This window comes from Manis pentadactyla, chromosome 1 (assembly GCF_030020395.1).
Source record: "Manis pentadactyla isolate mManPen7 chromosome 1, mManPen7.hap1, whole genome shotgun sequence".
NCBI lineage: Eukaryota > Metazoa > Chordata > Mammalia > Pholidota > Manidae > Manis > Manis pentadactyla.
This window is the reverse complement of record NC_080019.1, coordinates 163,506,102-163,521,199: the sequence shown is the minus strand read 5'-3', so window position 1 is coordinate 163,521,199 and position 15,098 is coordinate 163,506,102.

The window sequence follows — 15,098 nt, the reverse complement described above, 5'->3', positions numbered from 1 at the left end:
GTTAGAGTAACTTACGGCTATGCCTAACTTTTAATAAACCTTAAATATTTAAGAGTTTCATTTTGCTTAATGTATTTCCATGTTAACATGTTTCCTGAAGTAGCTGTCTGAATTTCATAGAGTTCTATAATCTGTTCTAATTACAGATTTTTCTACGAGACCATTTTTTTCATTCAGATTTGTCTTGAGGAACTGGTAAAATGAAAATAGGCTTTTTCTCACAAACTGATGTGGAACCTTTCAAGGCATATGCATTCAGAAACCCAATTTCCTTTCCAATTGGTTTTGTAATATATTCTGATGTTTGATAGACTGTGTTAAGCAAATTAACATTTTTGCCATCTTTAATTATTTTCAGAAAAAGACAATCATTTATATCTAGATAGTTGCCCTTATAAAACCACATGACCTCTTGCCATCACTGAGAAGAGCAATCAGAGTAGCTAAGTAAGAATTCTTCTACATCATTTTAGTTATTAAGCGTCTGTAAGAATGAATGGGAATTTTAGGCACGATGTATTGTTTTCCAAAGTGCTTCATTTCTTTCATAAAATAGCCTCTAATACAAACTGACTATTTGGGGAGAATATTATTTTCAAGAGACCAGTTAAGTATGAGGTTGTTTTAAAAAATATTTTCTATCCAATAAGAGTTGGAAATTGAGGAACAATATAATTCCTATTTTCTGTACCTAGTCAAAATGTTGTAGAATGAGATCTCTTTCAATAGGATGCTAATTTTCTTTATTCATTTAGAAAAAGTAATTTCTGAATTTTACATCTTCTTTGAATATATATAAAATTTTACTGCAATGAAATCTTTTACAATGAAATATTTCTGACAATATCTCAGTCCTTTGAAATACTATTCAAATAAAATAACATTCCATCTAATAAAAAATTTAGTCCAAGAGTTCCTTAGTTATAAATAGCCATGGTTGGCTAAATTCGATATATTGCTCTAGAAATAGTTTGTTATTAATTAGCACTAGAGAAGTAATGTTCTCTCACCTTCATATATACATTTCCTTTTGTATTCTATTCAATAGAAAATGTATCAAATAGCATTTTTCTACTTGTTTCTGAATGCATACAAGTGTTCATATTGATTTTCTCTTTTAACAAAGTGACATGTGTATATCTCCACTATATTCCCTCTCATTCCTCTTTTACTGATGACCATTCTCCAATGTCAATTAGTATTGATGAAAATCCTCATATCTCAGAAGCTGTGTTACAGAGTTTACTAATGGTAGAGTTGAAAATTATATCTTTTATCTAAAGTATCTGTGCTATCATCAGAGCTGGAAGTCACTTTAGAAATTCTCCTCCAGACTAACTTTTCAAACATTTTATAGCAACAGGACTCCTCCAAATGAAAATGTAAGATGCAATAGAAGAATGCAGTACTACTTCAGCTGATGTCAGGATACAGTGCTCAGATCCATTTTTTGTTACTTCTCCTGTTGTGTTCTGTAGTTCTTAATGTTCTGGGTAAAAGAATCCTTCTCTACCCATATATTTTTTCCTGTTAGGAAATGGAGGAATAGAAGAATCATTCGCCTTATTTAAAGGCAACCAGTGAGTTATTACAAAATCAGAAGGAAAATTAAGTTCTCTTGAATTCTAATCTAGCTTTTTGCCACTGTTAAAATATGAATTTTGATACTTAAATTGTCTATATGTTTTTCTTTATTGTTTAAAATGACCTGGATCGCTTATCACTTCATTTGACATAAGCTGTGTATATGAAGATACTGTGCCGACTCCTAGACTCCCCCTTTCTTGGACTCATGACAACTTTAATCCCAGTAACTAGGACTTTCAATCTCTTAGACAGTTGATTATGCCAAATGCTTAGCACAGAGCCAATCACTGGCTCCAGGCTGTTGATGATTTCATTAAATATTTCCCAATCTATTTATTTACACAATTTCAACTGGGGAAAATGCATTGAAACGAAACATCTCATTTCCAGTACTGCCCAAGGCAAAAAGAGATGAAGATACATATCCCCAATAGACTGGATGGAACTAGCCACATTTCAAATAGAGAAGTCACACTGTGAGTTTAAAACCAAGTTAAACTGAGACATTTTCTCCTTGTATATCTGTGCACAGCTTCAAACAATGGAACTATGAACTGTGTATCTGAACCAAAAGACCATATTTTTCTAAAGAAACTTTAAAACTGGCAAATTAACTCAAACATTGCCTTACAGATTCCTCCTCTACTGTCTTTCTTGTAGTGTGGTCTCTGTGGCATTCACTGCTGGCAAACAGATAAAAATATGTCCTATTGAATTATTTTGGTTGCCATATTGATCAGTTTGTTGTGCTTTTGTTTTAAGCACAACAGTAAAAGAAAGCGACCAAGAAAAAAAAAAAAAGGATTTCAGGTCAGAGAAGCAATCAGTTCCAGTTAAGAATCAGTTCAGAAAATGTTACAATATGGAATTTTGTTTTATAAATACAATATGGAATTTTGTTTTATAATGGGGACTTTGCCAGTTAGGCTGAAATGAACTTGAGCATATTTTGTTGAGAATCGTGCAGCATTATGACTGAATGGATGCACCACACATATTTTATAGTTTGTCCCACTGCTCTGGGTTTTTTTCCTACCTACTGTGTTCCAAGTAGTTATAAATATTAAGTTGTTGATAACTGATCAACATTTTAAGAGAAGATTGCACGAGAAATATAATTAGGTTTCATAATTTAGTTTGAGCTAATGTGTGTTTCTACAGCAGTTCAGGTGCTTAGATTACATTTCAATTTACAACTGCCATCTGCTAAGGTTTTTTTTCTCTTCCTTCTCTCTCTCTCTTCAACATCCTGAACATATCTCCAAATTTCCAAGTCAGCTTTCATTATTCAAGACTTACTGTAAATTTCAAATACCAGGTTGATTTCTTAGTTTCCATGTTCTCCGTGTCTGCTTAAGTTTTATATAAGAAAGCTATTTCTTATTTATTATGCACAATGATATTCATATTTCTTTACTATGCAGTATTCTTGTAGTTAACAGCATGCTCTTTTATTGGAAATATTTATGCTCTGAAACATTATTTTTTGAATTGTTAAATGTAAATCATTTATACTGCAATATTTTGTGGGAGAAGCATATGCTGAATTTTAATGGTGTTTTAGTTTATAATCCAAAATTGTGAATGCATGCATACAAAGCATGAGATGGCTAATGAAATATTCCATCAGTTGTAAGCTGTCTGCATAAGATTCTATCCATCTTACATATATATACACACACACATATATAACTTTAAAGAAAAGATTACATTTAATTGTCAAGTAAATAATATTATCAATACTCCCAAATAATATTCATGTAGACAGTACAGAGATTGAGGTTTTGAGAACAATTATTTCAGTTACTAGACAACATCAGTAAGTACAAAATTAGAATGAACTGAGGAGAGCTTGACCCCACCCTGGACCTCAAGACTCTAGCTCTCTAGCAATGGGTAATGACCTTCTGTATTTTGAATGAATTGTCCATGTGACTCTGACACTGATGATGATGTAGAGAGATTTTCTATAGAAAAGGTAAACAGCTCATTTGCTCCTGGTTGTTTTCATCTTTTTCTGCTTTAAAAATCATGTCTGGTTATGGATTTTTGGTATAAACCTTTAAGGTTTGGAGGAAAATAGCTGAATTGATTTTGTTTATTTATGGTTGTTTTTTTTTTTAGGATAGACCAAAGGCTGCAGGAATTGCACCCATCCAGTGGTTCATAACGGGTTAGCTCAGAGAGTCACTTGGTGGGAAATCAGCTCAACAGAGTTTGTTGGGAGTAAATGGCACAAAACCAAAGTGGTGAGAATATTTGTAAAAGACAAGCTGAAAGAGACATTTTCTAAATTTAGGAACTAGATCTTATACCAGGACAGGAAATGGGGTGAGGGGTTAAGCTTGAACATTTTTTAAGTCTGAATGTCAGGTATATAGGTGCTCTTTCAATGAGTATGAACTGCATGTTCATGTATATGTGGATTATTTTCAATAATGTCTTGGAAAAGATTTTGGAGATTTACAACAATTTGCAAAAAATATTTCCTTTTTTCTAGCTTACTTTACTTTAGAATATAGTATAAAATACATATGGCATACAAAAAAAGGAATTAATCCACTATGTTATCATCAAGACTTCTGGTCAACAGTAGGCTATTAGTAGTTAAGGTTTTGGGGAGTCAAAGTTATACTTGGATTTTTGACTGTGTGGGGGAGTGAGCACTCCCTAGTCTTCATATTGTTCAAGGGTCTACTGTTAATACCTGCCATGCTCCAGAAGATCAAAGTCAGAGTTCATACTGCTGGTCAAGTATCACCTTTCCTTCCCTCTACAACTCCTTCCTTCTCAGCTCTTCTTTTTTCACCCCCAAGAACCTACCAGCAGCTTAATTAATGGAGTGAAGTAGTAGGAGAGATAGACAGGGAAATGGAATAGTCAATCACACATCTGTGCCACTGAAGCATTTCTGGGGCTAACATGGGTGAGAGCTGGGAGATTTTCATCATACGTAGAATGATATTTTAACAACTGAAATGGTATTTTTTGCAGCTATAGTGATTGGAGAGCTTTTTCTTGACTTCCTTTTATAGCAAAACTCTAAAGGACTGTTGATCTCTGCCAGCTCAGTCTTTTTTGAATCCCATATCAATCAGGCTTCTCCCACACCAATTCTACAAAAACTGCTCTTATCAAGGTCATAAATGACCTCGAAACATTCACAGACCCAGTGGTCTCATCTCTGTCCTCACTGTATTCCATCCAAAGCCAGCACATAACATACCACCTTTTTCCTTTGTATACTTCATCATTGGCCTTCCAGAATACAGTCTCTTTAGGTTTTCTTCCTATAACACAAGCTGTTTCTTCTGAGTGTCTGTAGCTTTCACAAATTATCTTACTTCTAAATTCCTCCATGAATCGATCCTTGCACTTATCTTCCCAGCTGCATATATCCACTTTTTAGGAAAACTTTTCAGGTTCCCTGACTTTAAATATAAGTTATAACTTCAAGTGACTCCTATACTATCCTTGACCACTAATTTAAACTCCACATATATTTTACTGTACATTCAGCTTATTTACTTAGATGTTCATTGGCGTCTCATGGCCAAAACTTAACTCTTGATTTTAATCTGCCCATAAAACTTGTTTCTATTATTATCTTCCATCTCAGTAGATGGCACTATAATGACCTGAATAGGTGTTCAGGTCAGGAAACTCTGAGGTCATTCTTGATTTTTTCCTTGACATACTGCATTCAATTCATTAAGATATCACATTTGCTTTTCCTGCAAATGATAACAGGAATCTACTTCCCAATCCATCCATCATTGACACATTTATCTAGGTCACCATCTTGCTTACATGCACTCATTTGAAAATCTCCTAATGGTAACCTCCTTGTTTCAATTCTTGTGTCCTGCTCTTTATTGTTCAACACAGTAGCCAGAGTGATTCTGTTAAAATAAAAGTCAGACCATGTCATCCCGCCATTCAAAACTGTCCAAATACTTCCTTTTTCTTTCATAGAAAAGTCAAAACTATTTAACATGACTTACAACTCCCTACATGATCTGGCCTGGATGCCTCTTTGATGTCATTATGCTCTGTTCTCCCCTTAACTTAATCAGCTACAGCCTCCCTAGCTTCCTTCCTTGCTGTTCCAGAAACACACAGAGTCTGCAGCTCTCATAGACATTTGCATTTGCAGTTCTCTCCATCTGGAATGCTTTTTGCCTACCTGCATATTCTCCTGGCTTACTTACTTATTCCTTCAAGTCTCAGATATCAACTTTCAGAGATACATTCCCAGACCAGACCATGTAAAATCACTCATATACAAGTCATTCTTTATCCCCATTATTCTAGATCACTTGTTACCACCACTTTATAAGCTTTAAAAAAATTCTTTATGCTTCATGTTTTGTTTCCTGCTGTACTGCTTACACCTGGTAAATAAGAGATGCTCAAGGGATATTTAAATGAATGAATTAATGAGAGTTATTGGAGCAATCATGGGACCTGTCAGAGAGCTCACAGAGAGGAAAGGAAGAGCACATTCCTGAGAGCTGCTTTAAAAGGGCACGAAGTGAGGAGAGAGAGAAAAGAAAGTTGTTTTCTGGTACATACCTTGAACCAACTTTTTTAACTTAATAGATGCATATATATTAAATAGTTACTTGTAATCGGAGCATTGCATATTGATATTAATTTGATGGTTAAAATTCATTTATTCACCTTCTTATAGAATAGTATTGTCTTTATTTGTACTAATATTTGTTCTTTTATCTCTACTTCAGATGCTTTAAAAATGCTCTCCCAACAATTCATTTTTTTGGCTATGATTAATTTTTCTTTTGTTTTATTGTAATTATTTGTTAACAGACTGTCTCCTCTCTTAGACAATATGGTTTGCATAGGCAATTTCTGTTTTGTTTTTTGCTTTTCATTTAGAATAGCCTTTGCACCTAACTCAGTACTTCACACATATTAGGAAACTATAAGAATGCTCGTGAAATTTATTTTCAAGAAGTGTTTGACTCAGTTATGTCTTTTAACATGTACAGTGTATACTACAGGATTCTTAGAACATGTGAACCAGGGATTTTTCATCCAAGCAAGTTGTTCTTCAAACATAAAGGCTACATATATAGAACTTTTATGCAAGAATCCTGGGAATAATGTTTTCCTAAGCCCTCCTGGAGAAAAATACTAGTGCTCCAGCATATCAAGGATATTTTAGCAAAAGAACTGGCAGTAAGTGTTGAATATATTTAATAGCAAATCAAAGCCAAAAAAGAGAAGATAAGGATAAAAAATAAAATGTAAGTTGTAAATGCTCTCAGAAATGATACAAAGAATAATAAATTAATGGGTGAAAGGGGGAGCAATACTGGTAGTCGAATAGCTCACTGATTACTCATCAGTGAGAATGGGGGTCAAAGAATATCATTTAAGTTACTATTCAAGTAGTGAAAATTTTAACATATTTAAAAGAAAAAAGTAATCATTCAGTAAGAAACATAATTATTAAAGTGCATAAGATAACAAATAGATACAATCTAAAGGATGAAGGTTTAAGGGTTATTGTATTAAAGTATAAAATTAACAATTAGAACAAAAATATAAGACTTCCAAAATGTCAAAGAAACTACAAAAAGAGGCAAAGACACACACACATACATACATACATTTACACACACATATATATATATATATTCACATATATAAATTATATAATCATGTTATACATTATATATTGTTTTGCATGCTACCTGTTATATATTATGATACAATATGAAAGGCTGTCATATGTGTACAAACACTGTAGCAGCAAATTTCATGTAGCAAAACTTACAGGTAATATAGAAAGTGGGGACAAAAGAATTCATTTCACAGTGTAGAAACCAGACAGGCCTTGCCACAGCCATGTGGGAAAGGTTACCACCACCACCAATAAGTCAAGTTGATAAGTCACGTTGATAGCATGTGTCCTTGTATAATGTGATGGAAAAGCCAGCTTTCCTCTGCGGTTTTCTTCCCCAAGACGCATAACTCTAGTCTAATCATTAGAAACATTAGCAAACTCAAAGTGAGGGACAACCTTCAAAATAATCACTAGTACTCCTCAGAACTGTTAAGGTCATCAAAAACGAGGCAGGTGGGAAAATGATAGCCAGGAGGAGCCCGAGGAGATATGACCACTAAGTATGATGAGGTTTCCTGGGTGGGATCCTGGAAGAGAAAGGCATTAGGTAAAAACAGCAGCCTGGCCAAGACAGAGTAAATAGCACATGACAGTGGACTCTGTTATATAAACACTAGTCTTCAAATTTTGCAAAGTACTTTCACATGTATTATCTCATTTATTTATTTGCCTTTTTGAATAAATAGAGAAGATTAAGTAAAGAAAGTAGATTTCCTTCCTTCCTTTTGTTTTTTAACAAGAAACCTGAGTCTTAAGAAAGTATAGAGACGTCCTTCCTAATATGGAAGTGGCAGAGGAAATAGGAGATAAGAGAATCAAATTTCTTCGAGTTCTTAATTCAGTTTTCCACCATATTTTGCAGTCTCTGTGAACGTACAGACTTTAGGTAACTCATCTAATGGACGTAAATTCTGCAATACATTGTTCTCTGAAGACTGCAATGTGGTTACCTGCAGTCTAGAAATACGTTGAATAACATACCTGTGTGCTGTGAGCAGATAACAGTGACAGAGGAACAGTCTTTAGATAGGATGGGTTAGATGTGAACCAACAACATGCATATGAGTAGATTGCTAATGTTTACCAACCTGGAGATCTATCAGGCACTTGTTGGAGTACTTCCTCTGCTGATTTTCTTTAATAATGAAAGACCTACAGATAAAATTTCAAGTAAACTGTGGCTGGTGCGTTTCCATTGCTAGCTTCCCTAGGGAGTGTGTGACTGAAGATCATCATCTCAATGATAGGAAATCATAGAATCATATAATGCAGATTCTTATACTCAGCTTTGTTCCTTTTCTTTATAGTAATAGTAATCACTATTACTTTTATATTTTTAAGATAAAAGTTAAAATCACTAGATACACTTCCCACTTAATTTTCAGTTATTTATCCATATAACTAAAATAAATATCTATTTTTGCATAAATTATACATAGATACATAATTTAGATTTCAATATTTTAACACATTAAATGTCTTTTGTTTTCCTGCCCTCTAAGTATCTTTCCATTATCAGTCATTCCAATTCCTTGGTCTAACTACTAGAGAAATAAAAAGGTCATTCAAATTCATCTTTCAGATATTATTTAAATTAATACTATCCTCTTTCAGTATTGGCTATAATTATAAGAATTCAACAAGAATAAAATATTATCAAGAACTCAGACATGAACTGATTTGCTGGGTACATGGATGAACAAAAGAAAGGATCTACCCTTTGAAGCTTCCAATCTTTTAGAAGAAAAATATAGCAGGCATTATATGAATAAACGTGCATATGTAATTTCAAATAGTGGCAGGTAATATGAAGGAAACAATCTTATAGGATTAAATTAATAACTGAGATAGAATTGGATTTGAATCCTGAAAGATAATTAAGCATAAGCCAGACCATGAGGGACTAGAGACAAAGATCCAGGCAGAGCTTCAGCTTTCACTAGAGATCTAACATGAAAAGAGCTCCACATAAATGAGTCTGAAGCAAACATGAACATTTCCTATACTTGGAACTTATTGGGTGGAAAGAAATGTTTCTTTCCAAAATTATCTAGCACTTCCACATGCAATCTGAAATGAATTCCTGTTAATAGACTGCAACAGGACCTTACAGAGTTAGATTATATTCTAGTGCAATAGGAAACCACTAAGTGGTTCTAAGAAGGGTTGTGACATGACTGAATTTATATTTCCAAAACACCCACTCTGGCTGTGTTGTGGGGATATCACTGCAGAGGACTGCTTGAATACCAGGTAAGTGGCTGTGGCCATATTAGTCCAGAGGAGAAAGCAGTGTACCAGGGTGGAGTGTTAGATGAATATGATCTGCTGCATTAATGCCTTGTAACAACAACCTCAAAAATTACAAGCATTTAATTTTATTACTCATGTGTCTGAAGGTAGACTAAGGATTCAAAGACTTGCCTCGAGCATTACAGGTCCATTCTATGTATCTCCTCTTTCTTGCAGGACCAGTAGCTTCCCCATGTATGTTCTTTTCAAGGTAGTGAGCAGAAGCCAAATTATGTAAATACATTAAAACTTCTGTCAGATGGGGCACATATCTGCCTACATTCCATAGCTAAAGCAAATCACATGACCAAGCAAAACACTGTGTGGGGCGATAGAATCTAGCTACTCTAGTGAGACATATATAAAATCATATTGCAAAGAAGGTATATATTCATAATTCTATAACATACATTGAGGGAATAATATAATCTAAGATTATTATAATACATTTTATTATGTGCTATCCAATGTATGGTATATTTTGTAGGAAGTATGTTATATGGTGGAGATAGTATTTAATTAGATCTGAGGAATGAGAAAGGGAGTTATAAATGATAATTCCCACATTTTTAGTGTATACAACTGGGCAGATGCAAGTGTCACTTACTGATAGAAGGAAATTGGAATAAGATGTTGAGGGTGAGAAGACCAGTATTTCAGTTTGATGTTTATCAGAGAATTAGACAAGTGATACAGAGGGTGGGTAACTGAATTTTCATGTTTGGAGTGAAAGTGTGGCTAGGCGTACGGTTGTACGTATATAAATGGTGCCTGTCCCTCCCGTCCTTTCTTTCTTCCTGCCTCCCCTTTTCTTTTTCTTCCTTTCCTTTTTTCTTCTTTCTCTCTCCTTTTCTTTCCTTTTTCTTTTTACAAGAATAAGAAGTAAACTGTAGAAGCAGCAATGGAAAGACATGGGCCATGTCTGTGCCCAGGTATGAGACGTGAGAGAGTAAATGCCAGTAGTGGAGAACAGCTCGGGGGCAGGAAGTACACTCAGGAACCAGGCAGTTAGGGCAGAGTCGGGGGGGTTCCAGAGAGTCAAGAGAAGGATTTGGGAAAATGGAGATTTGGCTGGGTAAAAAAACTGAGATGTAGGGAGGAAATTAAATTTTGATAAACAAATGACCTAAGACATTTAGAAACACAGTTTTGACTAACTACTAAGACATTCTTTTGTTTACACTCTCAACTTTTCAAATTCGTATTGTAAAAATGCATAACATTTCAAGATACTTGTAAAAGAAAAGAATGATCACAATTTTCATTTTATTAGTACCTTTTAATTTATTCATATGCATATTTCCTTCCTCCACTAAATTATTGTAATAAGTGAAAGGATACAGAGATTTATAAGGAGAAATTTAATATTCTTTCCTTTTGACTCTCACATCCTACCCTTTAAGTTAACTTATGCAAACAGTATGTGTATTCTTCTATGTATTTATTTATGCATATATTTATGTTTCTTTTATGATCACTTTATTCACTTGTCAATATATCTTGGAATATCCCCTCAAGTCAATAGCATAGATCTTTTTGTTTTGTAATAGTTGTATTATGCTACATTACTTGTAAATATTAATTCAACCTTTCTCTTGATGAACATCATGTATTTCAAGAATTAGCATTTTTATTTATTTATTTATTTGCTACTGTAAACAATGCTTTAAAAAATTCTTTGTTCATATATCCTTATATACTGAAGCTCTTACGTCTACATGATAGATTTTCAGAGTTAAGATTACTGCTCCAAGGAAGGTGGAGATGTTTTTTTTAAAGTTTTAGTACACGTTGCTAATCTTAATCTAAAGGTTTGCAGCAATCCACTTTCCTCCATAAGTACATGAGTACTTGTTTATCTGTATCATTTCTAGCATTGCTTGTGATTGCTTTTGTTGTTGTTAGATTGCTTTTGTTGTTGTTAGTCAAATCTCTCTTTTAAAAAGAAGTTTTTGGTAATTGCATCATTCATTTATTGTATAATCCTCTGTTCTTAGTGTACTAGGCATGAAAATACATTGCAAGGCAAGATAGAAATAATGCTAGGCTTTCTGCAATCTACTAGGTCAGGAAGTTAGTTTATAATTAACTAATTTATGCATTGTCACAAATGTAAGAGGAAAAATACATGGTGCTAAGGACTATTGCCTGCTAAGGTTTCCGAGAGGAAGTAACAACTAAAGAATGAATAGGGATCAGCCAGAAGAAGTGGGATGGAAGACCCTTCCAAGCAGAGGAGGTAAATCAAGTGCAAAGGTCCAGAAGAACTAAAGAACTTGGTTAGCACGCAGCATGAGAAGCAAAGGAGAACCTGTGGTGAACATCAGTTTGCCTTTTAAGCCAGGTTAAGGAACAATACGCAATAACCATAAGAAAACACTAGAAAGATTTATGCAGGAGAGTGACATGACAAGATTTGTATTTTAGCAGGCTCTTTTGGTCTGTACTATTCAAAACGGATTGGCCAAGAGTGGAGACAATTGAAGCAATTCAAGTTAGGGATGCAAGACTCCTGAAGTAAGGTACAAGGAAAGAAGAAAAAGGAGTTGATAAAATGGAAAAGGCTTTACATTTAATTGGATGAGCCAAGTGAAGTAGAATGGAGGGATTAAAATATAGTCCCAGATTTCTCATGTAAACAATCAGTGTACGGTAGCTCTGTTAACTAAGAACGAATGTACTGTGGTTTATCTTCAGGAACCAACTTTCCAGGCAGGAATGGGCTTAATTTCAAACATGTTGAGTTTGCGTGTCTGTCAAATGCTCTGGTAGAGCAGTCTAATAGGCAGCTGGGTAGCTGGGTCCGAAGAGCATGAATGTGAGTTGTAGATAAGTTTTCCTTCCTTTAGCCCTTTATTGAGGAAAATTTCCAAAGGGATTCAAATGGTCATGAACATTTTTATGGTCTCCATATTCATTACTATCATTTTCTTTTTGTTGTTGGTTTTTTTTTTTTAATTGAAGTATCGTTGGTATACAGTATCATATTGGTTTCAGGTGTACATAGTTCACAGTGATTCGACATTTACATACATTACAAAATGCTCACCACAGTAAGTATAGTTAATCATCTGTCACCATACAAAGTTATTACAATACCTATGACTATATTCCCTGTGTTCTGCCATCATCCCTGTGACTTATTTATTTCATAACTGGACATTGGTGCCTCTTAATCTCCTTCCCCTGTTTTGCACATCCCCCTACTCTTCTCCTTTATGACAACCACCAGTGTGCTCTCTGTATTTAGGAGTCTATTTCTGTTCCTTTGTTTACTCATATGTTTTGTTTTTTAGATTCTAGTATCAGTGAAATCACAGATATTTGTCTCTGACTTATTTCACTTAGCATAATACCCTCTTAGTCTATCCATGTTGTCACTAGTGGCAAGATTTCATTCCTTTTTGTGGCTGAGTAATATTCCATTGCATATCCATGCCATATCTTCTTTGTCCATTCCCCTATCACTGCAACCTCAGGTTGCTTCCAGATCTTGGCTTCTGCAGCTGTAGTTTTTGCCTGGCTGGCATTCCCCCACTGTACAGTAATGGTACCTCTCTTGTGAGGAACCCATCCTAGGTGGCTCAAACCCCAGCATCCCAGCCCAGGCAGGGTTCATTACTATCATTTTTATGAAAAAATTCTCATTTACATTCTTACTAGTAACATATGAGTGACTCTATCATTGTCATCTTATAACTGCTATTATATAATGCCATTACCATAGTTTTTCTTTGAATAAGTGACAGAACACAAATTTGTTTTAATTTCTACTTCTTTATTTTGTATGTCAAACAAGGTATGTTTAATTAACCTTATTCTCTCTTGGGTGAATTGACTATTCCTGACCTTTATCTGGCCACCACTTGGGCTGTCACCTATGCATATGGGCTCATTTATTCATTAATCCCTTATTGTGTACTTATTGACACACATTAAGCAGTTTCTTAACAGTTTAGAGCACGGAACAAAAATCTGAGACATAATCTCTAGCCTCAGATCCAGAGAAACAGTAACCAGAAGCCTAAAATAATGGGTGCTTAGTGCCATGAGAGACATATGTCCACGTGGTTATTTTGAGGGGTTCCTGACCCAGACTGTGCAGTGAGTGGGACAGAAAAGGAAACAACCTGAGCTGAAAAGCAGGGGTAACTCAGCCAGAAAAAAATTGGGTTACGGGTATTGTTGGGGTTTTGTTGGGAGTGGGGTGGGTCAGCTAGTAGTAATAGCTTACGAAAAGGTAGAGAGAAGAATATAGATGTTCAGGTATCAACATTATTTCAATAAGACTAAGGCATTGAATGGTAAAGCAACAAAAGGCAAAAATAAAACTGGAAAGATGAGCAGAAGTCAGATTATAGGGTTAGCTGTGTGGTAAATCTGTGTTTCCTCAATATATTACTTGATATGTCCACTTCAGAAACCATTCTATTATACATAGAAAAGATACTTATGCCTTATTTCCATAGAATGGAGTCTCATACAATTTATTACATTTTCTCCTCATTTTTGATTCATGTAAAATGAAAACATCAATGAAATAAAGATTTTGTTGTTCATGCTGTAGATACAAAGAAAAAAATTGAAGCTGGATTACATCTTATTCTATTTATGTCCCAAACTTTATTCTTTTGAGCCTCAAGGTCATCTCCCTAATGTGTGTTCAGTGATTTTGGGATGTCTCAGGATTGACTGCCTACATAATTTACAGTTTCACAGATTTTGATGGGCTAATACAGATTTGGAAGTAAGAGGTTAATTATATAGAATATTAAGACTCCATGAAATCAGAATTTACAGAAATGAAAATATGGAATTTGAAATAAGCAGAACTGAACTTATAGTTTCTGGATCTCAGAATTTCAGGTATTTATTTTTCTTCTAGGTAGTAAATAATGACATAATTTCTAGATTGTGATTATTCACCAGGAAGTTTGTTTGTGAGATGCCAAACAGGCTGCCAGTGAATGAAAGAATAAAAACAAAAAACAGAACCCCAAGAAGTAAAATTGGAAGATAACCTCCCCCCCCCCACTAAACTCTACACTCTGGTCAGCACAGGAGGATTAGTTGTTATTTCCTATTTAATTAGCACTTTTCCTTAGTCTGTGCCTACTTTTGTTCAGATTCATCAAGAGTACCAAAATCATTAATTTGAACTGGAACATTTAGTTTATACAGCTAAATAGAGCAATAAAATACCTAACATTTTCATTTTTAAAAAACTATGTTTTAGGGTTTTTGATGGCATTGTATAATCTTTTAAACTTGTAATGCAAAGCCAGGTACTTTAAGTGGGAAAGTATATTTCCGCATACTGCAAATCATGTTCCTTTATGGGAATGTGTTTGGCAGTATTCACTTAGTTCATCATCTCTATCATCATATGTATCCAAATAGAAATGAATCTGCCAGCAAATTTCTAGTAATTCATTTATCATATGGTCTTCATATATGGCCCTAAAAGTGTTTGCAGAAGCTAATTTTCACCTCAGTCACTTTGACTAGTAGATATCCAATCCATCCCATTCAAACTTAATTTGAAGCATACAAATGAAAAAGAATT